This window comes from Lontra canadensis, unplaced genomic scaffold (assembly GCF_010015895.1).
Source record: "Lontra canadensis isolate GAN:19392208 unplaced genomic scaffold, GSC_riverotter_1.0 scaffold17, whole genome shotgun sequence".
Classification (NCBI taxonomy): domain Eukaryota; kingdom Metazoa; phylum Chordata; class Mammalia; order Carnivora; family Mustelidae; genus Lontra; species Lontra canadensis.
This window is the reverse complement of record NW_022631011.1, coordinates 4,786,725-4,813,502: the sequence shown is the minus strand read 5'-3', so window position 1 is coordinate 4,813,502 and position 26,778 is coordinate 4,786,725. Positions and strand designations below refer to the sequence as shown.

At 37.0% G+C, this 26,778-nt stretch overlaps 1 long non-coding RNA gene across 1 annotated transcript in view; it reads left to right on the top strand.

The window, feature by feature from the left end:
* The first annotated feature begins 8,012 nt into the window (after positions 1 to 8,012).
* The window catches only part of LOC116868870, a 163,806-nt gene continuing 145,040 nt past the window's right edge, over positions 8,013 to 26,778 (top strand). The window contains exons 1-2 of the long non-coding RNA XR_004382906.1: positions 8,013 to 8,096; positions 23,969 to 24,110. This is a non-coding gene — a long non-coding RNA (uncharacterized LOC116868870). The remainder of the gene's footprint in view (positions 8,097 to 23,968; positions 24,111 to 26,778) is intronic.

Here is a 26,778-nt window from a genome sequence, read left to right as displayed (position 1 = left end):
TTTTGGCAGTCAGAGAAGATTGGCTTTGTTGTTGGGATGTGGAGTTGTATTGTGTGTCTATTAGCATGTCAGGATGGGATGTCTGACATGGAGTTGTGTATGTGGGGATGCTTATCAGGAGACTATTAAGGGCTGAAGAACTATGTCTATGAGGTTTCTGCATGCACCTTGGGTTGAAGCTAGTGGAATCAGTGAAATAGATCAGAAGGAGAACTTCACGTGTAAAAAGGAAACCGAAAATTTATGGTAGCCACATTAAAGATAGAGAAAGATAGAAAAAAAGCAATAGAAAACAAGTTTATAACCCAAAAGGCAAAGACCAGGCATTCAACTTAAGGCCTTCAACAGGTTGGTTACAAAGGAAATTGAGCTTTTGGGGGAAAATACTTGACTTCCTAATAGCATCTTATCTTAAGAATAAAACAACTCTGCTCATCCAAAAGATATAAAGACATTTTGGCCTCCCCTACTTCCTGCTCATAGCACAGAGACCAGTGATGTATAATCTGAAGAAAACTGTACTGTTTTATTGTATATTCTGGATTTGTTTGTTTGTTTTTTTAATGGGATTAGAGAAATACTGGCCCATTCCTTTTTCATTGGCCTTTCAAATAACATTAGGGCAGAAGGTGCTAGGCTGGAGGCTGAAGAAGGTGGTATAGCCTTTCCTCTAGAGCTAGTTCCCTTGAATGATGTTAGATTATAACTTCATCTACCTGAACTCACGTCTTGAAGTTAGAGAACTTATTTTTATTGAGTAACACTCACATATTAAGCAAATCAATGACTCAACAAATGAACAAAATATGACACAGCATGATCCCTGGTAAAATGCTAGACTTAGAATTATGGTTTTTAAGGTGTTTTAACCATTTAGAAATTCAGATCAGCAGTGGGGAGAGAAAAAAATGTTACATTAAACTAGTAAAGCTCACTAGATAAATGGGTACAAGATAATGGGATTTGGGGAGAAGCTTTGCTGATACAGCCATCCTCTGGCAGCACATTGGGGAAGTAGGTTCCTCTGTCACCCAAATAAATGGTGAAGGAAGGCAAGGAATATCTATATACAAACACTCTTTCTATTGACACATAATGAGGTTTAAGTAGATTTGCCTTATTTATGACTGAGTGACATGCAGACATAAAAGTGCACTGTAGGATATGGGAAAGGAAATAAATATCATCAATGAAGATTTGTGAGAAAAAACATCTGGAAATGTTCTGCTGAAACTTGAGAAAACTACTTGCTATATTCCAAAGGGCCGAGTTTTAATGGTCTATGTCTGTGAAAGAACAAGTTCACAAGGAAAGAAAAAGCTAAAATGGAAGATGATGCTAAAAGGTGTATCCATGGACATAGAACTCCCTGAGAAAAAGAATGCCATTGAAAACGGTAAGGGTAATACTTAGAAATTACACCTGGTAAGAATTCAGGTTACAGAAAGTTGAATCAGTATAATGGGGTATAAAATCAAGACACATCTAAATGGAAGGGAACACCACTACTATGTGAAAACAGAGAAAATACATTTTTAAATGGTAATACTTCAAACAGATTTATGGCTCTTCTAAAAAATGAAACAAGAAAATGTTAAAAAGAAAATGGGAAGGAAACCATAATCTAGGATGTAAAGAAAAGCATTTCCAAATTGAAGAAATCATGGGTATTTAGATTGAAAGACTCCGCGTGTCCCAAAGAGGTAGATTTAATAGACCAAAGGTTAGTAAAGAACATGAGAAAAATCTCACACAAGTATCAGTTTGAAAAGAACAATTTAATATCATGATCAAACATTATGTGGGCACCAGCATTTGTCTTAGTAATACCAAATGTTAGAAAAAAATGAAACTTAACATGAGTATACAGCAAAAATATTGAGGACTAAGAATTCTTCAGTAGAAGAAGCCAAAAGGAATTTCTCAGGTAGCAAGAAGTTCAGAAAATATGCCTTTCACATATTTTTTTTTCCTTATGTGTGGACCTGCCCCTTCAAAACTTTCTGCTGTCTACTATATAGATGGGTAAATGAGAGCATACTGGAGATCTTGTACCCCATTTGAATATGACCATCATCCCTTCTACCCACATTCCACTGTCAAGTACTCTGTCATATAGTCTTAATTCAAGAGAAGCTTGTTACTGCAGTATTCCTGTGTGTTTAGATCAGATGGGATTAGTGAGTATCTAGCTACTAATGTTATGTTTTCTAATCTTTTCCCTTGGAGCTTTAAGATCAGTAAACTCATGAACTGTCTCTGAAGTTATAGTAACTGGTGGTACTAGCAAATATTTTGCCAGTTATAACTACCTCCAGCAGACCAGTTGACCTATAATAGTTCTTTTCACCAGTTGATATGTAACTTCTAAGACAATACTCTTTTTTTTTGGATTTTTTTTTTTTTTTTCAGTGACATCTCACTTTTGGTAATAAGTTCTGGATTAGTTAAGGCTATTCTGAAGCAATACCCACACCACTCGCCAACAAAATCTCATGATTTAACTCAATGGAAGGATGCTTTTAGTTCACTTCTTGGTGTGATATAGAAGGTGAGGAGAATCTCCTAGCTGACAATCTTCCAAGCAAAGCTGCAAGGACCTTGGCTTCTTTTCTAGAGTGCCTCTATTACTTTATGCAGGAAATGAGGAAAACTGAGCATATGGAAAAATCACAAAAGATAGTTTATATCATTTTTTTTTTTTTGACTGCTATACAGACAGTAGGCTATAAGAGGCAAGGTAGGGAAGGAGACTAAGTAGGAGACTATTGCAATAATCCAGGTAAAAGGTAATGCTTAGGGAGTCAAATTGGAGAGAGAAGAGACAGGATAGTAGACAAAAATTTAAGAGACAACCACTAAAATTTGGTAAGTAATTGGGTAAGGAGTCAAGATTTATTCCAAGATTTCTGGCATGAGTTACAAGAAGGACAGAATGTCCATCAATGAGATAGAGAGGACGCTGGCTGAAGTAGATTTGTAGGAAAAAATCAAAAGATGAGTTTTGAGCATATTAAGTTTGAGTTGTTTAATAGATATCCCTTTGAGGTTATCAATAGCCAGCTGGATAGACGAGTCTGAAGCTGAGGAGAATCCATGGCTTTAAATATCATTTATAAAAGAGGAATGTGAGAGAATGAAGAGTAAAATTGAGACTAGCAACTGGATAGAAGTAGTAAAAATCCCACATACTCCTACTGGGTGGGAGGAAAGGTATCTTAAGATATCCTGCACTTTTAGTAATAAGAAAAAACATAAGAACAAGAATATTTTCAGAAAAAACTAGAGGTAAATTTTAGAAGAATTAAAGCTTACTTTGTATGTTATAAATTCTAGAGAAGAAGAAAAGCAAAGGAAATATAATTTATATAATTAAAACATGAAATGAAGCAAAGAGCAAAAACATTAAAATACTTTAAAAAGGAAATAAAAATCAAGATGAACGATCATATTGAACATGTAAATTATCAATTATCACTTAATTGAAGCAGATTAAAATATGAAGACTCAGGAACTTTTTTTAAACTTTATTCTGCTTATAAAAATTCATTAAGAATAAAGTAACATACAGCAGTTAAAAATAGAAATGAAATGGCAACTATTCAAGCAAAAAAAATGTTGACAATGTTAATTTCAATAATATTCTGGAATTCAAGAAAAATTGGCAAAAGAGAATAATTTTATAAGAAAAGAAGATTATTTTATAAAGATAAAGGGTAGAATCCACAATGAAGATAGAAAAACCAACAATTCATTTATCAAATATGCATACAGCAACTCATATAAAACAAACATTTCAGAAATCAACACAGGATTATTATATGAGATTTTAATCTACTTCTGTCAGTGTATTCTGAACCAAATGGAGAAATAACAAAGCTTTGGAGTATATCAGTGATATGTACTCCAAGTATAATGAGCAGATCCGTATCAAACTATTCTCCTTGTGTTTAAGAAAGTATTATATACCAGGCTGAGAAAAGAGAAAGTCGCTAATATTCACTAAGCCCCAGCTATATGCCAGCAACTCTGTTGGACATTTCATGTTCATTAATTCTTTTAAATTTTTAACCTTCATATAACTATGTGAGGTTGGTGTTACTATTCCCATTGTACACAAAAAGACCACAAGAACACTAGTGCAAATTATGTAGTTAGTAAGTGGCAGAATCCAGGTTCGACTCCAGATCAGCTTGGTCTAAGGTCTGAGCTTGTTGCATAATTTCCTGTGGCATGAGAGAGGCTAATACTTAGGGGTTACTATTCCCATTGTACACAAAAGACCACAAGAACACTAGTCCAAATTATGTATCTAGTAAGTGGCAGAATCCAGGTTTGACTCCAGATCTGCCTGGTCTAAGGTCTGAGCTTATTGTATAAAATCCCTGTGGCATTAACTTCACTCTTCCTCTTGTGCATGAAAGAGGTAAATACTTAGGGGCTTTGGAGATAAAATCCACCCCCCCATCCCCACCTTCACCCCAGTGTGTCCTGACCAGCAGTTTCCCAGTCATCTGTGGGGGTACAGAAGGGTTCTCCACAGATACTGCTCATGTTTCTTTCTTTCTTTCTTTTTTAATTTTATTTTTTCAGTGTTCCAAGAGTCATTGTTTATGTACCACACCCAGTGCTCCATGCAGTACATGCCCTCCTTAATACCCACCACCAGGCTCACCCAACCCCTCACCCCCCTCCCCTCCAAAACCCTGTGTGTTTCTCTGAGTCCACAGTCTCTCACGGTTCGTCTCCCCCTCCGATTTCCCCCAATTCACTTTTCCTTTCCTTCTCCTAATGTCCTCCATGTTATTCCTTATGCTCCACAAGTATCTCACACCATACACAAAGATAAACTTGAAATGGATAAGAGACCTCAATGTGAGGCAGGACTCTATTAGAATCCTAGAGGATAACATAGGCAGTAACCTCTTCGACATCAGCCACAGCAACTTCTTTCAAGACGTCTCCAAAGGCAAAGGAAACAAAAGTGAAAATGAACTTTTGGGATTTCATCAAGATAAAAAGCTTCTGCATAGCAAAGGAAACAGTCAACAAAGCAAAGAGGCAACCCACGGAATGGGAGAAGATATTTGCAAATGACAGGACAAAGGGCTGATATCCAGGATCTATAAAGAATTCCTCAAAGTCAACACTCAAAAAACAGATAATCAAGTCAAAAAAATGGGCAGAAGACATGAACAGACACTTCTCCAGAGACGACATACAAATGGCTAACAGACATATGAAAAAATATTCTCATCATTAGCCATCAGGGAGATTCAAATCAAAACCACTTTGAGATACCACCTTACACCAGTTAGAATGGCCAAAATTAACAAGACAGTGAACTCCTCATGTTTCTTGTTAGTGGGAAAGCCCCATCATTCAGTTGCTCAGTCAAGTGTTCTTTGCCTAATCCTCATGTATTTATTTGGTTGTCTCCTGTCCGTTTTCTCATTTCGCACGAGGCAGGTCAGGCAGTCTGGTGTGTGGACTCTCCTCTAACTGGCTCCAAGATGAGATGACTAAATTCACCTCCATCGCTGAGACAACATACAACCTTTGTTCTTTAATTACTCCTACTTGCTTTCACCACATACGGTGATTCATTTGCTTAAAACCACGGCAATAGTTGCTGCCATAACAAATGCCTTCCTGAGAGTAGATTAATGTTCCCTTTTGTTTCCAGCTTATCTCCAGCCTGTCTACAGTAATATACTCAACCCAAACAAGCATATTTTTCACTCACAGCCTGCCTTTTATGAGTCCCACTGACAGTTTCTTAATAAATAATGCATTTCTAAATGTTCCTAAGCTTTTCTCCTTATTAATAATTCCAGTAGCTTTCCCTTGGCTGAAAGGTTTTATTTGGTCACTGGCTAGATTTTATTCTTGCCTGTTTCTCTACATTTTGCTCTCTCAGACTACTCCCTGGACAAAGAGGAGGTTACAACAGTTCCCCATTCATAGCAGATGTTTGATAATTATGAGTTAGTACATACTAAACATTCAGATCTCTAGCATAGACTTTCTTGGGTTTTGTTTGTTTGTTTTCATAGCTCTGGCTCTTTTGTCACGGGAACAAAAGAAAATCAGTATGTTCCATTGAGAGAAGCATCAGTTCTGGTTCTCAGGAGGCAAATTGGCATCACGTTTGCAAAATGCCTTCTCAGGTCAAATTACCACGTTTAGACATGAGAACTTTATGTTTGATGTTTGCACAAAACTGTATTTTGTCGATAATGATGAGAAATTGTAAGTAATGCCAGAACATATGCTTTTGTCACCAAAAGAACATTGGCTTGATTAACTCAGAAAAACACCAGCAAATTCAAAGGAAACAAACAGATCCACACAATTACTTTTCCACAATGTGTTCCTCTGTTCTTTTGATAACACTAATTTGGAATGTCTTCTCTGTTTTACTACAAGAAGCATTTTTCTAGATACCCCATTTTCATGGCCCCCTGTTCTGAAATCACTTGACTGTATACTACTCAGTGTATGAATTCAGTGTGTGTTCTCTTGTCGGATTCTCTTACCATTTCATTGTTAGGATTTCTTCCAAGTATACATACTGTAAACTCCAGGAGTATAAGGCTTTGGCTTAGTCACATAGCATTTACCATGTCATTTAGTAGAAGAAGGACACTCAATATATATGCCCTGGTTAACTGATTTGTTTACATCTATTTATGTTATATCTTTTGTATGTTTTGCATCTTTTTTTATGTACTTGTCAAGAATTTTCTGCTTTGATGGAAATTCCACAAGACAGTAATTATGTTTTCAGGTTCTTTTGTATCTTTTCTGACAGCCAGATTGTTCTATATATAGTAGGTGTTCATAAATGATGCTGTACAATAAAAAAAAAAAAAGAGGGGAATTCCACCCTGATAAGGAAGTTGTTGAAGTAAATTCTTCTTTATTAAACAGATCTTCACTGACTATGATACAACATATAATTTGTATCATGAGATTCCTTATGCTGTTGTAAAACCAGGCTAGCATCTAAATTGACTGCATGTGCTCAGCTTATAAAAGGGAAAAGTGTGTTGCAAAAATAATAATAATAACTAAACTCATTTGAATTGTAGGAAGACTTGAAAAAGAAATTCCAATAATTCTATTTCTGATAATTTATGATACATATAAACTTGCAAAAGCATTTCACCTTTGGAAGGCAGATGCTACCATTTCCCCAACTAACTGTATCTTCCTCTCAGTGCACACTGGTCAGCTTCTACCTGCTGGCAAAGGGATTTCTTGAATACTTTTTGAGAAACCCCAGCCTTGCATCCTTTTGGTGGAATAATTCTACCAAATTATTTGGTGGAATAACCACAGAGGTGTGGGTGCTCTGCTAGCACCTAAATTTACCCTGTTGGCTGAACCTCCAGCCTCCTGTACTGGTAGTTGGCTCGAAAATTTACCATTTACTGCTTCTCTTGCCTTTAGTATGCTTCCCTTTCTTATTTCAATTCCCCCCTCCATACCAGCATTTCCTTCATTGTCTGAGTAAGATACTTACATTTGATTTTTTTGAATCTATGTCTATTTTGGGGGAAATTCAGATTAGGACACATACACTACTTATTTCAACAGAAATTCCTCCTTGACAAATACAGAGTTCATGAGGAGGTCTTAATTTCTTTGTTTTGTTTTTTACTTTCTCTTGAGAAATAGGAATAAGCGTTCTCATGAAGAGGGTCTGCTGAGCAAGCCCTACCTGTGTTCTCCTTGAGATGTATATCCTCTTACTCGCTAGACTGCTAAAGTCAAATAAAGACTTTGGCAATGAGCTTGGACTTGGAAAGAAGCACTCACCTTTGTAGTCCAGGGAGAATTTCAGTTTTTACATTTATCTTTGGGAAACTAAGGGGATGGGAGCAAAATGAGGCACAGATAATGCGGGCATAATATCACTGAAACAAAACTGTAAGCCTAAGTAAGATGTCTGAAACCCAAATCTCTTCTAATCCTCCAAATGGCCTTCATTTCCATTTCAGGGCTGATCCTGGTACAGTTTCTGCAAAAAGTTGGCCCATGAGATTGGAGTTGGGATGTGAGGCACTGGCTCAGTGAAATAAAGAGATGGTGTGAGTACTGTGGAGCGGATTTTCTCTCAGATCTAGGTCTAGATGATAGAGATCCCAGAGCTTGGTTTACCAGTTGCTGGTTTATAATTAGAGTATTGAATATGCTGCACAGTCACTAAGAGTGTGAAGTTAGCATGGTACATGTTATGTAAGATATAAATCTCAGAGATTGTTACATCTTTTATTTTGGGGTCCAGTGATCTTAAGTATGATATTCTGTGTATGTTCTATATATGATTATTATTTATATGTCTACTATATATTTAATATGTATACACTTTTATTTGTATATTTATCTCATATACATTTTATATATGACATTGTGTGGCACACATCTACGTGTGTATACATACTCCCATGAGCCTTCTTAAAGTCTGCTACTCTCTTCCCCAACCTTCTCTCCTAATTCTCAGCCCTCAAATGAGCACTTTCTCTACCACGCCTTCCTTAACACATATACCACTTCAGCCTCTGCAGCTTTGTTCCTGGTGTGCCTTTTACCCCACGCTCTCCTTTTCAGTCTGTTAAAAATTACCCGCCCTGCAATGCCTGAGGTCAAATGATATCAGATTTCTGAACCCAACAAAAGCTTCCTCTATCACTTCCAGTTCTTCCTCTACATTAAATATCAAAACCACTCCCTGGTAACGCTTATGAAGAAATTAGCTGTTCATGGGTACTGTCAAGTCCTTCCCAACTTGATCATAAGCAACATGAGAGTTTTACTTATTTTTATCCTCCTGATATCTAACATTTCCTGGGTTACTTAATTTCTCAACATTTTATTCAGATAAAATATCCTCTACATTAAATCATCAGCTGGACCCTTGGTAATACTCACCATTTTTCCTTTTTCTGAACAGTCTCCTGAACAATGGTTTCAAAATATTTTCTATCTCTACAAACTTTCTAAGTGTGTGTCTTCTTCGTGGTTTTAGAGGATGAGGTGCTCCTTTTCCTGCTCAATGGTGACCTTTCTCTTTGTGCCTTTTGTGTCATGATTGATTCTCCCATTTCTTCAACCTCTCTGTCTGTATTGACTTCCTGCTCAAAACTTGCACAACCTCTAATCTCTCATTCCATTCCCATCACATTCATTTCCTGCCTCTCTTCCTGTTCTAACACGACTGGAATCTATTGTTAATCCTATTTCTGGACATGTTCTCAGAGGTTCTCTTCAAGGACACTAGTTGTCACATATAGGAGATATTTTACATTCTTATATTACTGAATCTCTCTCTACATTGCTTTTTCTCATCATTGTTAACCTCAGTTTTCTTTTATTCATACCACTATTGTATAATTGTTGTATCTCTTTTTCTGATGATCTTTTGTTTTTCAGTGTGTGGCCCTTCTTCTCCTCGTGTACTCCCCCCTTGCTTGATCTCCTGTCTCTGTATAGTATCAATTAATATTCATATGTTGCATCCCATTCAGCATCTCTACTACAGAGCTCTACTTTAAGATTCATTTTCACATATTTGATTGCATACTAGGTACATTCAGCAAGTATCTCAAACCTGAGTCCAAAATTCACTTGCTATTCTTTCTTTACCTAATTTTCCTTTTTGTCAATCACCACATGCCCCAGTTCTCTTCCCAAATCTCTCTAGTCCACCTTTTTTTTTTCTATCCCTATTACATAGTTTCACCTGCTATATAATTCCATTTCTCATGTGGACTGTTGTAGGAGCCTTTCAAATTGGCTACTGATGTATAGGGCTGGTTCCTCAAACCCAGTCCTCACTCTGTCACTAAAACAATCTTTCTAAAGCATAAATCCCACCATATTGTTCTGCTGAAAATCATTCAGTTGATCTCTTTTATAATAAAGTATAGCTTACTTAATGCAGCGTGTAATGTTGCTCATGGTTTGCTGCCAGCCCATTTCTATAGACTTATTTTTCTCTAATAGTTGTCCTGAACTTTCATCTTAGCAAAATAGAACTTCTTGTACTGCTCTCCTTAGTTAGCTGGTTACCTTTACTCTGTGCCTTTGCCTATTTTTCTGCTTCGTTGTGAGGAACATCACCTCTCTTATGCCAATTGAGTATACTCAGTCTTAAGACTTAATGCCAGGTGTATAAATAGACCATTCCATTGGAAGGACTTGTTACCTACAGGAGTTTAGTATATAATCATGGTTACAAATGAAATCCATATATAAAAGATGGATTATGTAATAAATAGTATTGAGACAGAAGAGTTGCCATTAAAATAAAATGGTTTCCTATGTCTTAAATCAAAATGAAATCTTGTTGTATACATTATTTGATTATCAAAGCAATTTAAAAAGAATATAAATTATAAAAAGAATAAAAGTAAAAAGTATAAAGAGAATAAAAGTAGAAATGGTAGATAAAACTTCTTTAATAATATTAAGAATGGAGGCAGCCTTTCCCATCACAATATTCAACCAGCAATCCATATAGAAATAAAACCAACCAATAAGCAAATCTTTGATGTATCTGATGACATAAAGAGAATAATGCTTGTATGGCAACACATACAGAAACACACACGACCTTTCCATATGTTCCAAAACAAAGACAAAATACAAATATCAAAGTATTTGCGACTCACATGACGTATCAGTGGCTATTTACTCAAAATTTTCTGAGTTCTGTGAATTAACCTGACAGAATGAGGAACAAGGGCAGTGAATAGACAGATCATAGAAAATACTAATAATTTTTAAGTAAAGATATTTGCCTTCATTCATAATAAGAGAAATGTACTTAAAATATTCTGTAGCACCATTTTTTCACTTTTCTGAAAGGCAAAGATAAAAAGTTTAATAAGATATGGAAGATTGTAAGTTAGTAGGAAATCTTGGTGTTTTTGCTTGGTAATTTAGAAATATATTTCAAGAATAAAAAATGCAAAACCCCTTTGACCCAGCAGTTTTCTTTCCCCCCTAAGGATTTTTTTTTTTTAAAGATTTTATTTATTTATTTGACAGACAGATCACAAGTAGGCAGAGAGGCAGGCAGAGAGAGAGGAGGAAGCAGGCTCCCCACTGAGCAGGGAGCCCAATGCGAGGCTCGATCCCAGGATCCTGGGATCATGACCTGAGCTGAAGGCAGAGGCTTTAACCCACTGAGCCACCCAGGTGCGCCCCCCCCTCCAAGGATTTATTTTAAAGATGCAGTTACTCAAATGTGTGAAATGGCTGATAAACACAGAACGTTCACTGTAGCATGGTAGCACTTCAGCAAAGGGTTGGACAGTAACCTAACTGCCTGTCCATAGGGGCTACTTGAATACATTATAGCACATTCATACAAAGGAATTTTATGTAGCCTTTATGAAATGAGTCTACTTTATATTCTAACATGAGAAAAAGTTCTGAGATACATTATTAACAGAAAAAAGATAGAGAACAGTAAGTGGGTCTGAGCTGTTCAGTATGGTAGTCACTTGAAATGTAGATAGTGTAGCTGAAGAAATAAATTTTTTTAAATTTTAATTAAAATTTAAATCTGATACTTTGTTTATTGAAAGAAAAATTTAAGTTTGTTGGGTATAATTTGGTTATGGGAATGTACTTTTTAACCTGTTAATCTTATAAAGTCTAAATGCAAAGCAAGTATTTCAGATGAAAATTCACTCTCCGGGATCTATTATAAGTATAAAATACATACTAGGTTTTGAAGACTTGGTACGAAAAACAAAAAAAAATTCAGTAATTTAAAAAATATATTACACATTGAAATAGTTTTGAGTATGCAGGGTTAAATAAAATATTAAAATCAACTTCACTTGTTTCTTTTTACCTTTTTACCATGGCATCTATAAAATTTAGGATTATATATGTGTCTAGAAATTATATTTTTTGGACAATGCTGCTATCCATTATGCTTTCATTCATAGTATAAAAATATTATATATATATATTTTTTTTGACATTTTATTTTTTTACATTTTTTTATTAGCATATAATATATTATTAGCCCCAAGGGTACAGGTCTGTGAATCGCCAGGTTTACACACTTCACAACACTCACCATAGCACATAAAATATTATATATTTTTAAATGCATAGAGTATTTCTGGAAGGACATGCAGAAAATCTGGGAGGGAAACTGGGAGGCTCTAAATAAAAAAATAAGAGGGAGTCTTAACCTTTCCTCTCTTCTCATTTGTACGTTTTGATTTTGTTTTCCATGGACTAAGAATTTACTTACAATGAAAATAAACATAAATTTTAAAACATAAGGATCAATGCTTGTGAAGGCTTCTAAGGCTCTTTCCCTGTGTACCCTTCCCCAAACAATGTGAGGTACCCTTATTCCTTCTATAATTCTCACTTATCACTAACATATACTTACTGAATTGTTTTATAATTGTCCATTCGCACCTTTATGTCACACATACTCTGAGCTCTGTCATTACCTAATTTAACACTAGATGTAATTCTTAATAAGAAATAATTTCTTAATAAAGAAAATATTTCTTATTTCTCATCACTGCTAACCTTAACTCTAATATTCTATGCTGTGAAACTAAAGAAGAAAGAAGGCAGAATTTTAAAAATGAGAGGAAAAGATAAATTAGAAGGGAAGGAAAAACAAGTGATGCAGATATGAGGGGATTTCCTTTTCTCATCCTACTTATATTGTGGTCAAGTCACACCACTGTGTTGTCCCATTATTGACCTTACTTAATATAAAAAAGAGTGAGGTGGTGGGTACGCTGATCCACTCTGCTCTCCTGGGCTCTAGGGGACCATGGGAGATCTGTAAGAAAAGCTAGAGAAGGACCAATCCACTCACCTCCCAGTCAGCTACTTCACTTGTTCCCTTGCCTAGGACTTCTACACATTGATCTTAGCTCTGCCACTTGTAACCAGGAAGAACAGTGCAATTTCCCTTTCAGAGGGTGACCTGTTGGACCCTGAGAAAATTACTTTAGTTGGACCCAAGAGTTTGATGGGCTTACTGAAAATTTTATCCTCTCTTTACTGCCTACCAGGAAACAAAGGATCTTGTATTTAACTTCTTATAGGTAATTGACCAGAAAGGAAGAATTTAGTTTTTTCTGGAAGCATTTATGTTAGATAAAATTGAAACATCTTATTAAAATACATTGACCTTTGGTTGCTAGAGGCTGGAGTGCTAAAAATATTATTAATAAAATGAATCACATTCCACAACAGGACTGGGGCAGCTAAAATATTGAGAGAAATGCCAACTGTTTAAATGTAGAGAATTTGTGGGCTTTTTTTCCTCCTCTCAAAACGTTTTATTGTTCTCTGGAAACAAACTGGCCCCAAGCCCAGAGCCTGCTAACTATCTTTTCAGACTGCCACCATGCTAGAAATTTATCATTCTTTTTTGTTCAGGCAAGGAACTACATAATGCTAGGAGTTATGGGTGAAAAATGCTCTTCAAGAAGGATTGTATTCTTGTAGTAGATTAGGAATAAAGACAGAAAGAAGTCGGGTTGGGTCTCTATTTTTGCCGTTGCATGTCGTGGCTCTTCACATTCTTGCAACACAACCTAGCATGTATGATATTCATATCTCCTTCTCTCTCTCCATCAAACTTAGAAATGGGTGTCAGGAACTATACTGAGGTCATGGGGCATCTGGGTGGCTCAGCTGGTTAAGTGACTGCCTTCAGCTCAGGTCATGATCCTGGAGTTCTGGGATCAAGTCCTGGATCAGGCTCCTTGTTTGGCAGGGAGTCTGCTTCTCCCTCTGACCTTACCCCTTCTGATGTTCACTCTCTCTCTCTCTCTAACAAATAAAATCTTAAAAAAAAAAAAAAAAAAAAAAAAAAAAAGGAAATCTACTGAGGTCAGAAGTTACGTTTTTTTCAATAGATTGATTCATATGACATTAAAATGCTGATGATTTTCTTAGACTCATAAAAACTAGAGTGTGGCTGGGATTAGAGAAGTGGTGGGCCTGTAGCAGATGTTTTCTTCATTGTATCCCTGTTGAGGGGCTATTCAGCTGCTCTTGAACAACCTCCCAGAGACAGCAGACGAGTCTTTAGAGAGATCCAGCTCTTACAACCTTTTTCCTTTAACACAGTTATGTTCTACCCCCCTGCGGTTCTTACTCTTAGTCTTTGCTGTATTCTTTTTAGCCAAGTGGAACAACTTGAAGCTGTCTTCCTCATGGTGGTCTTTTGCATACTACAGAAGTTACTTTATCTCTCCTTCGGTTCTTTCTTCTGGAAAATGCACTTTAATACTAGTATCAAGTTCTAGGGTGGTAACTACCACTATTTGTAATAATAGTAGGTGGTTAAAGCTGTTGCTAAATGAGATGAAGCATACAAAGTGTCTAATACAGTGGCTGGCTCAGGTTAGCATTTGGTAAATTTTCCCATTTGTCCTGACATTTGTAGACAAAACTGTGGTCTCATTGAGTCTTCTATTTCGTACGAATATTTTTAACACCCTTATCTCTGGATGGATTCCACGAAGTGTAAGAATTCCCTTTAACACGACAGCTATAACTGAACATGCCATCTTGGTTAGGGACTGAATGACAATACTGTGTGGACTGTTTCTGGGAGTGCCCTCCTGGGTGTTATGATTTTAGCAAACTGCTTCTATCAACTTTATATTTTCCAAAAGCCACTAAACTTTATGAAGTTCCTTGTGCTTGAAACTCCTAAACCTTTTTCATATGAACTTCACATGATCCGGTTTCTAATTTGTGCTTCTGTTTGGTCTTATAAGTTTAAAAGTTTTAGTATTTATTCCTAATAAAGTTTATATTGTTTGATTTCCTTTTGACCTGTTATAAACAGATTAAGAATTTCAAAATAACTATTTATCTTTAATAGTATCCCCAAAAAGCCGGATAGTCATGCTACTTATTTCAAGCATGCATTTTAAGTGATTTTTGATTAAAAAAAAAAAAGTCTAAAGGGTTTGGATTGCTCTTAAACAGTACCATCAATGACTGCCCAATCATTCCTGTGTTAACATCAGGATCGATTCGACTATCCGGACATCTAATGCTTCCTTATTGGCAATAATCACATGAAATCAATTTAAAATGTAACAAATACACCTAAATTTTGCAACTTTGGCCAGTCAGTACTGGGAACTGACAAAGAAGTAGGAATCTAAACCAAATAACTGAGGTGTTTTAGGAGGGGCCCAACTCTGCATATCAGGGTTCGAAACTTTCTGTGTAAGGTGATTGGCCCAGCATTAGAAATTAAGATCACCCAGATGTTGGTACCAATTTATTTCAGACATTTTAATTTCTACCATAGGGAAGTTTGCTTTATCTTTACATCAACTTTTAGCAAATGAATGTCTATTGGCACTCCAGTCTCAAGGTTGTCAATTCAGCACTTAAAATGGTTTGCCTTTTTCTTTTCCTTTAAGAAAAAATATCACTGGGAACAAAGGAAGCAATCAATTTCACATGAGTGAACGAGCTAAGGTTTTACCTTCTAGTTGGATTATTCCTGCACATCATTTCTGAAAAGGTAATTGGAAAATTGGGCACTTAGGTGGTTAAAGACTTGTTCAACCAAAAAGTAATATTTAATACTCTGTCAGCGAGGCAAAGCATTTGCTAGGAATTCAGAGAAAATCTGTCATTGACCATAGGGATTTAGAAGAAATGGCTTCTGAAGGACTGGTAGAGAAGATAAGTCAGGTCTAGGTCATGGATCTTCTTACTGGGGATGTGGTATCTTCTATAACAAAATTTCATCAATTTCTGTAACAGAAGTGAAAGCATTGTGGTTTTAAGGGTAAAATTGCCTTTTCATTCTGATCCCTCCCTATTATAAGCAATCAAACAGTATAGAGATATTACACTTATTTCTACACTTGCATGGTTCTTCCTCTTGTATGGGTGAACTTTGTAATATTTTATTTCAACAAAGTACTCATTGTTTAAAAATCCCTTAAAAAACTAATGAAATTAAGTTAACTTGCATTAACTTAATATTTTTATTGTCTAATGTGTCCCCATTCCTGGTATAAATGTAATAAGATGAAAGAAGTATAATATGATGTTGATAGAGTCTCAAGATAGAAAACTTTTGTCATTGAGGTATTGTGTCAATTGTTTTGGCCCAGTAAACAGTGGCACCCAGAAATTTGGTAGATTCAGCAATTCTTGACATTCCACTGCTAAAATTTACTCGCCTCATAAGCATTAGTGAAATGTGTAGATTTTATCGAGCCGATGATAGGAGAAATAGAAGAACCATTTGCCTACCATGCCCCTCAGCACAGTCCATAACTAAAACCTGTTGACATATCTCTTCTTGCCAGTTGTCCCCTTACCCAAGCCATCTTTAGTCACCTCTTTCCTTTTTCCCCTTAAAACAATCACCGATGGATTTCACCTCACTGTCAATAATGGGTAGAACATCCGGACAGAGAATCAATAAGGAACCAGCAGCTTTGTACAACACTATGCTACAAATGAATCTAATAGACATATTTAGAGTGTTCTATATGACAACAGCAAAATATACATCCTCAAATGCATATGGAACATCTTCTAGGATAGACAATATGTTAGTCCACAAAACAAGCCTTGACAAATCCAAGAAGGTTGAAATCATACCAAGTATCTTCTCTGACCACAATGATATGAAGCTAGAAATGAATAATGAAGAAAACTGGAAAACTCACAAATACATGGAAATTAAACAATGCTTTCCTGAACAACTATTGAACCAAGAAGAAATTAAAGATAAAAAAAAGTATCTTAAAAAAAAAAAAGGTATCTTGAAAAAAATAAAAATGGAAATGCAGTATACCAAAACACGGGATGCAGCAAAAGCAATTTTAAGAGGGAAGTTTGCAACAGTGAATGTTTACATTAAGAAACAAGAAAGATGTAGGGTGCATCACTACATCAAAAACTAATAATGTATTATAGGTTAGCTAACTGAACATTAAAAAAAAAAAAATCTATCATCAACCCCACCCCCAAAAAGAAAGAGGAAAGAAGAAGGATCTCAAGAAACCTAACTATGCCTTAAGGAACTAGAAAAAAGAAATAAAACTGAGGCCAAACCTAACAGATTAGCACTAATAAAGATTAGAATAGAACTAAATGAAGTACCAAAAAAAATATACTACTATTTGGAAGTCTGACCATAGGTGTCAATGAATAGGAAGAGAAAGTTTATCATAAAGAAGTGGAGTTTATTTCATGCAGGGGAAGAAAAATCTTTCTGGTCAGTGGGAAGTGGTGCCATGAGAGAGCAGAAGTGATGTGTAGAGGCAAATGTGATGGGTTATGAGGAGTAGAAAAATGCTAGTAATTTGGGATGATTAAGGAACATCATGTCTGATTTTTAACTTTTCAGGCACAACTAGTGGAGGGTGAATACTTCCAAGAAGGTTGATATTTAGTCATGTAGTTCACACAAGGCTATCTGTGACTGATTATAGTTAAAACAGTTATCAAGTTGGGAAGGAAGGAATGGCCATGGATTTCGGCAACAGCCAATATCATGCCCAAAAGCCCAGATGGGACCAGCTATCTCTCACTCATCTCAGTCCAGGGTACTATGGATGAGTGACCCATGTGGCACCACAGTGAACACAGTAAGGACCTGAGGTAGGAGCAATAGGCATCATGTAATAATTCTCCAACCTCTGAGCTGTAAATATTTCCCCTTACCAAGGATGACCTTACTTTTAGAAGGGGGAGAAGGATAAAAACTCTAATGTGTAGGAGGGAAATCCCCAAAGACCAAATAATTACCAAATAAAAACAAGCTATTAGATGAAAGAGATAGATGAAATTCAACACAGAAATTAAAAAATCACATTTTTGGAAATCTGATTAATGCTTTGTAAGTTTTGATCCCATTGAAATGTTAAGATTAAAATGAATTGTGAAAAGGAAATGTTATATGAGCTGCAAGGAAACATATGCTTTGGCAAGGGGAGTAGAAAGAAAGCTAAAACATAAGGGGGATTGTAAGCTTGAGTTGTCTGTCAACTGGAACTGCAAACCGAAGACACCAGACAAGGTAGGAAGTCTGAGAAGAACCCATCAGAAGTCAATACAAAGAAAACAGTGAGGCAAGGTGTTGGGAGGCCAATGAACAATGCAGTTAAAATCTCTTGAAGTTTTGAGTTTTTTTCTGTTTGTTTCTCCAGACTTGGATTGACATCCAGGAGGTAAAGAAGGTGGTCTTCAAAAGCAAGACCATGCTTGCTAGAAAAGTATGCCCTCACATGAAAATGTCTGACTTCTCTTTGTCTTTTCTCAGCTCTCCAGATGTGGATTCATCTCTAAAAGTAATGTTCCTTAATCAAAGTAGAACCTTCATGTTTCACAGATTCCTCAGTGAGAACAGTTGTAAAGTCATGAAGACTGACAAATTTCCTTTAGGCTCAATAGCTTGCAAAAGATTGAAAGGTTCCCTTTACTTACAGTTTTGCATCACTATGTGAAATTATAAGTAATTTACATGTTAGGGAAAGTTCACCAAAGTTGGGCTTGGTCAAAAATACTAACTGAACAAACAATGGAAAAGTACATTCTTGGAATCAAACTGAAGGTTGGATTTTTGTCTGCTGGCAGTTGTCATATACTCACAAAAGATTGAAATTAAGAAACATGACTTATTGTATTTGTTTTTTTGTTTGTTTTTTTTTGTTGTTGTTTTGCTTTGTTTTTTGCATTTTATCATAGTAATTTCTCTGGATTCTAGGAGAACTGGTCTCTTTGAACTGAAATTCTTCATGTTAAACTTTTTTTTTTCCTCCTTAAGCTTGCATGGATTTAGATTGCTATTCATGGATAATTTGCTCTTCAAATGTGACCAGTTTAGCTGGAAGAACTATAACTGAATGGCTGCCTAACCACAGTGGCCACTGTTATTTCACTGATTTCAGCATCTAGTCTTTGGAATCAACATCTCTTCAAAATCATTCAAGAGGGGCTGTTCCCCAAGGGTTCCATGTCATAGAGTTTGAAAACTGTGTGAGTCTCTATACTTGCCTTCCTTTGGCACTAATTATTTTGTCTGCTCCTGAATTCTTTTAAAAAGGCCTTGTTCCTTACTGCGAACAAAGGACCAGTTTATTTTAGCCAATGTCATGGTTGGTTTGGTTCAGTGCTTGTTTGGAACAGTTAATCAATCAATCACTGAGTGACTCAACAAATATTTATTGAACAGCCCCACATGCAGCAGTCTGAAGCACAACACTGTATCTGCCCTCAAGGATGGAGGGTCCAAGACTTGACACGTTCTTATTGGAGGAGGAGATCCTGAAATACTGACTCTTGAAATATATGCAGAATCTGGGTGTGCAGAATGGGCCATGACAGACATGGTCACTGACATGGATAAAAAGTGAACGGAGCCTAATGGAAGTTGAGACCCACAGAAAGTCAGACATCCAAAGAATCCTCTGTTTAATTTTGTGAGGATTATATGTGATTTTGTGTTATATACCAGATTAACTTTCCTGGTTTGTGGACTTGTATTATTTTCATGTTGCTACTTAAAAATTAGCATAAACTTGGTGATTTAAATGAGCACCATTTATTATCTTACAATTTTGGAGACCAGAAGTCCAAAGTTAGCTATTTTGAGCTAAAATCAATACATCAATACGTCAACAGTTGTTCCCTCTGGAGGCTCTAGGGGAGAATAGGTTTCTTTACCTTTTCCAGCTTCTAAAGCTGCAATCCTGGTTTAACTTAGTACATGGCCCCCTTTTCCATCTATGGAGCAAGTAGCGTAGCATTTTGCTTCAGTGGTTATGTTTCCTTCTTGATCAGTGTCAAATCTCCTTCTTCCTTGTAAGGACAATTGTGATTGCATTTATGGCCTGGATAACCCAAAACAATCTCATCTGAAGATCCTTCATTTACTGGTATCTGTGAAGTCACTTTTGTATAAAGTAACATTTGTAGGTTCGAGGGATTAGGGTATTTTGGGGGGATGTCTTTGGGAACCAGCATGCAGCCTATCACAGACTTCTGAAATGCCTTCAGACTCTAGGAGAAAATATCAACAAAAGGAAATTATCAGTCCCTCTTTTGAAAGGATGGGCAAGGATGAGGAAAATATATATCCAGAACTGGAACTGGAGATATGACTAATTCAGAATGGATTACTGAGTATGTGTTTGGCCTCCTGTTTGTCCTACAGACACTGTGGCTTTTGAGATTCTACTATGTTGGGCTCACCTAGGAGTGTCAGTGGGAATACCCTAAGGCATAGACTCAGACCCATGTGGGTAGATTAATTGAAGGACCGAGACCTTGCCCTTGATTTGTCAGCAGGAGCCACCTACTTTGAAGCCAGGAAGGACTCCCGCTGTATCACACTGCCATCATCAGTGTCTAGCATCTGGCTCATCATCTGGCGGAACACCTTCTTGTCTATGCATCCAGCAGTTGGGATAATCTTAACAACATCAAGGAGATTTCTATTCAAATGGACATTCGCTCTGCTTCCTGGTCACATAGGTTGATGTGTTACTCCAAGCCAACTCTTTTGTTATGCTGCCAGCCAAATGCACCCTTGAAGCACAGCACAGCTCAGTATTTTGTAAGCACAGTATATCCATGTGCATTTTTACATTTTTACTCATTCAAAGCCCAGAGCCTATCTTGTCTCTTCACACATGGCATAGTAGCCTGGGACTCCTAAACCTCCACGTACTGGCTCTGTGATTTCATGATGTTCACTGTTTTCCCATTCCCAGGACTCTCAAAAGTGTAAGTTCTTCAAATACAAACTTTTCTTACATCTTATTTATATATCTTCTTAGCCACTGATGTCATCTTAAAAATACCAGCCTGAGTACCACTCACCATTAATTGCTCTTCAAATGAGCACCATGGTGGGGAGAAATGTGAACTAAAGCCTGTAGGTTTTCTTAATAGGACTTAAGTATTATTTATGTTCTGATAATATTTTTATTGGAGGCCTTTGATAAATCACTTCTCAACTTTGGGTTTCGTACTTATTTTAGAGGGTGATAGGATAAAAAGTTCATGGCTGCAAAGGCATTCTGAAAGACAGTATTAGTACAGAGCATTATTGTTTTTTTAACCACAGTAATTGTTAGTCAATTTAATTATAGGAATCATATGAAAACACTTTTAAGTTTGACTAAAATAACTTTTGAGTATTTATCAATAAATAAAATTTTTGAGGTGAGAAGGATCACAGGTATTATTTGGTCAGTATCCCAGAGAAATAATTTCCATAAAGGCAAAGACTAGTTAGTGGCAAAGGTGGGAAGAGAGTCCAGATTCTTTTTTTTTTTTTTAGTTGAAAACTGCTTATTCTACCACTTCGTCATACTGATAATAAATAATTAAAACGAGTGGCTAGATTCCTTACCTTTGATTTCTCCACTTAGATTAATAATGCTTTATGCTTTCTGAGTTGGTTAATTAAATATATTTTCTTCTGTTTTCTTTTATACTTAAATATATTATTAATGCTTTGCAATTTTTATTTTCAAGGCCAATTACTTTGTTGTTTACCTTTGTAAATTGCCAGTTTTTAGAGTATTGACGTCATAAGTAGATGTTTTTGTTTGGCTTTGGAAAGGTCAAGTTTCTTTGTTCTCTTTTATTTTAGTCATTTTGGATGAGAATGTTCCAAATATAGACTGCATTAGCTTTTGTTATTTAGAAAAGATGAACCAAATTATAATTTTTCTCGGGTAATTGGTTCTATACACAGAGAACCCCAAATAATTTACAAATATTCAAATCAATAAAATTATTGTAATTGGGTACATTTTTTTTAAAACTGTCTTTCTACAAGTCAGAAAACAAAAATTTGTAAAAAAAGATTACATTTAGGAAGGTGAAAATAGCAACAAAAATTTTTACAAAGGACACTGGCAGTGCCCTGTTTCCGTGGTCATTGTTGGAAAGGTCTGAGTCCCCTTTTCTCCCCCAATGTGATGCACAGATGAAATGACAGGCAGGCCTGGGAAGGCAATGCAGACCTACCTAACCGAATGCAACACATATCTTTTCATACCTCAACCTCAGTGATCTCATCTGAAGTCTGGTAGAAACAGTAAATTGTTCATTTTCATTACTGACTTGGATTCCATTGCTTAAACATCTAATAGGTTTTCCATTCTCCGACTGATGGACAACTGGGCTGTTCTGTTTTTGTGTCTCTCAGATTAATATTTAGAATTGAGATTAGGGGATCCCTGATAAATATATCATACCCAGAATTTGAAGCTGCCTCATCCCTTCTGTTAAGCAGAATTATAGCATAGGATGAACGACAGGTCTCTGGGGCTGCAGCTCCTTGACTGAAGTCATGAGATCATGGATCACACATCCTAAGATGTTGTCCAGAGAGGTAATTAATTAATTAATTAATTAGGGCCAATGCTCCAGTACATCTGTGCATCTGCATAGCTAGAAATTCCTATTTACCTTTCCTAAAGATTGTAAAATTCAATCTGTATTTGTAGTGAGCTTTGAAAAATTGCCTTGCCAGGGAAGAGCTAAGTTGTATTATTATGCAGGAGACATATTTGGACTGGTGTATAAATTGTGATAATCCCAGAGTCTTTGAAAGTACCGAGGGAAATGGATAGATCTATTTTTTAATCGGTTTAGACAGCTGTCTACACAGCTGCATCCTGGCTATTTGTCTTCACCCAGTCACATGGCCGAGGACATCTGTCTGGGCTACTTCCCACCCTGAGAAAACTAATGAGGTCGTTGGACACACATCCGAGCCAGATCTAGAGAGGCTCAGTGAACACTGGGATTACTGTTGGTCTGTTTCTTGTTTTTTGTTTTTTTGTTTTATTATTATGTTGTAGGCACATGTTTTGTGAAATATCTCATCATTTTTAGAATGGCAATTTCAGGCGCTGTGACACAGGACACCTCTTTTGTTTGGAGGGAACACAGCATTAGTTTCTCAGTTAATCTCAAATGCTGGCTACTGCTACTTAAAAGACTGCTCTTTCTTTCTTTCTTTCTTTCTTTCTTTCTTTCTTTCTTTCTTTCTTTCTTTCTTTAAACAAAGAGAGCAGTTGGTTCTTCCTATTCTGGAGAGGGCCTCCCCTGAGAATTGGTATTCATCTGCTGAGGAAGAGACAGGAAATGCTTCCCTAAATTTGCAACCCCAGAAAGGGAATATGTCCATCACCACCATTGCACCAAAATTCTGATACTTGGAAATTGATAAACGTTTGCTTTCTTTGTTCCCCTTCCCTCAAAATTTTTCTCTCTCAACCCTATTTACCTCTACTGCTGGCCTTTGTTTCTCAGCTCTACCTGTCTAAAGCCTGCTCAGTTTTCATGCCCAGTCATCTCCAATGGTAAGAGAATGTATTCACTGCTCGAGTATGTTCTCATTCCCTTTCTGTTTCTACTGAGATTCATTTTCACCTCTATTGGTCTTTGTGTTCTCTTGTCCACCTTCCTTACTAGTGAAGCCAGCCGAGGTAATGCCTTATTTATCTTTGTGTTTGACTTCTTACATTGCCAGTGGTTAACAATGTCCCAAATACTTTTTTCTGGGTGATTTATGGGATAATCTAATGAAATCATGCAGTATGTCCTTCGTATGAAAATTCTGAAAATGTATATCCTGTAATTGTTGGAATATTCTTAGACTAACACACTAAATATTGCTATCTGCGGAAATCACAATATCCCTGTTGTAAAATAAGGGCAAGTGAATGTAATGTGCCCTTTTACACCAGACATGAATTGAAGAATCAGGGCAGGAGAGGGGCTGAACTGGTGAAATCCCAAAGAATACGAGTGCAGAATATTATATTAATGGAAACAAGTTGTGAGCAAAGTAATGTCTCAGAAATGAGATGTTTTTGAAGGGCTTCCTTCAGGTTTCTCTATTCATCTTTGGGTTATTCCTTCTGATGGGTGTTTTGATTTTGTACAGGTTCCTTGGAATGGAGATGGTCTAGAAAATGAGATACGAATATGCACTTCATGATTATAAAAACAACTGTCATCTGGAGCAGAGTGACATTTCCATGGGGCCGAACTACAGGATGAACTTGAAGCTGGCTAAAGAAAGTACGGTAAAGAAAGGAAGGCTTTACTCTTTGTCGCGTTCAAAAGAGGTTGAAGACCTGTTTTCTGAGTGGATGGGGAGATGGTTAACATCTTCCATCTGTTGAAAGAAAGATTACCCCACCCCCACCCCTACTATAAGAAAACATAGGGATGAAATATTAATGTGAAGACAGGCAGGGGGCTAAGGAAGGAGAAGGGCAGAAGGAAGCCTTTGGCAGATAGATCTATGCACAGAGGACTCCAGGAAAATTCTCGGTGGACACCCACTCTATCTTTTTCCTTATCCTATCCCTAAGTCTTTAGAATTTTGCCAAATTTTCAGCCTGGTGTTTGCTGTTCTGGGAGGAATGAAGGGAGGAGCCACACTTGGAATGAGGTGGAAAAGGAAAGCCAAAGCAATGTAGAGCCAGGGTGTGGGTGTGGACTGACAAGGAAGGCAGATGAGAGACCAGAGACAAGTAACCACCATGAATGGTAGGTTGCCTGGTCGAATTCCTTATTAGAAACTGGAGATAGAGCTGCCTGCCTGAATCAGTATCAGGGATCGAAAGATTGTTAACTAGATGTTAAAGGAGGGATGATTTCCTGAAGGCTGGAAAACTTAGGGACATTTTGTTTTATCTTAAAACTGGAGGAAATAGACAAAACTCTGGGAATAGCAGCCATCCACTCTTCTCTTAAATGGCCAGGACATGAACTAGAAAACCTGAGACCATCCAGGGAGGAACAAATATAATAATGTGACTGGCCAACCTGAAGAACACAGGTGTCCTGTCAGTGTGGATCACCATGAGACTGACCCTGAAATAGGCTGGAGAATGGAGAGAAATGGCAGCATGGGTGTAATTTCCTTTCTGATCAGTGTAGGAGAACCATGATGAACAGCCCCTCAATGAAGAGGTCTTTGCCCTTTGTACCACTTAAACGCAACATGTGAGAGGAGGGAGGCCTTGAAATATTTAGGCAATATGTAATAAGATCATTTTCTTCTTGAAAAGAAAATGTCTTCTTTCTTTCTACCCTGTTTTGATGATCATATATATGTATTTTTTATGGTTTGACTAAAGCAGTTGGATTTGCTCATTGGGTGGGAAAATCTCTTGAGAACAGACTTTCTCCTAGCTCCAACTGTGGCAGTGATAGCTCATGTGTGACCTTTGGCGGGGTACCGTGGGCCTTCCAGCGCAGGCCCTGGCTGTGTCTGATAGGCACAGATGCTCTCCACTGAAAATGTTCAGATGGGCCAAAGTGAGAGGCTGTTGGCTCTGCAGTGTTAGCGGGATGAAGGTGGAAAATTAAACGTAATTGCATCCATGTCATCCAAACTAAATGACATTTTAAAACTCTGCATATGGATTTTGTTTCCCTTTTTTATTGTTATGATTTTCAGAGGCATCTGTGAGCACTTGTGGATATTCAAAGTAGGATGCCATAGTACCCTTTAGTAAAGGGTTTATCTTATGATAGAGTACTGAGTTCAAAGTTAGACTACTAGTGTTTACATCTTGGTCTTGAGTGCTATTTCTGCTTAATAAACATGTTGGCAAATTTGTCATAATTCTGAACCTCAGATTCCACATGTGTAAAATAAGGTAGAAATATATTTTTTCAGAACAAACCCCGCTACTCACCTTCCTTTTGCTCAAAACACTTTAAAATCTTAAGGCATCTTCCTGCCTACAGGAGAAGGTCTGACATCTAACATGGAATCCTGGGAACTGATCTCTGTCCACTCTAATGGTACTTCTCACTCTTCCTTCACACCTACCCCTCACAAAACTCCCTTCCATCCAGCCATCTTCATTCCTTATGTCTGCCACCATCATGCCACCTTGTTTCCTGCCTCCTTGCTTTCTCTTCCAATACTCTCTGTGATGAAAACAAGTTTTCCCTTCCCTTAGCCTTGGCCACATGGGTAATGCTAGGTCCTTTTTGGAGTGTCACATCTTATCTCTTCCATTTAAACTCTGGTTTTGTTTGTCTGTTTAGTTTCCAAATAGAAACAACTTCTTCTCTTTTGAGTTCTTCTTGACTCAGATTTTTTTGTGTTCCCAACATGTAACATAGGACTTAGCACACAAAAAATGCTTAATGCCTTTGTTGAATGCCTGGGTCAGTGAATGCTGAGTGAGAAATCATAGGACCATATTATTAATGACATTGGGATAACCCATACTGTTCACCAATTAGAACACCATTGTATGCCCCAGTTTTGAAACTCACTGTAGCATCTCCATCAAGAGTAGCGAGTTGAGACAATTGGGAGCTCACCTTTTTAGAAAATCCCCATTCAGTCATCAACATTGTAGTTAGGATCACTTCTTTTCCAAGCTAGTTTCTTTAACACCTCCTCCTACAACCTCAGCATATCAGTCTAAACGTCAAGGTACATGGAAATGTTTTCTTCTACATGAGCTATAAACACAACAAAAGTATTCTTTCCTCCCAAGATGAGAGTGAACAATTCAGGCCTGATGTAAGCACACCAACAGTGGGTGGGGTTGAAAGCTACCTGCTTCTTCCACCCATCCCTCCCCTCCCCCATGTATATAAGAGGTATCCATGTCTTTCTCATTTCAAACATGTTTATTGTCTGGCTAACCCTTAGAAAGCTTTGGAGATTTTCTTCCTGGTTTAGAGCTTAAAGTTTTGAATATTATTCTTCCAGGAAAG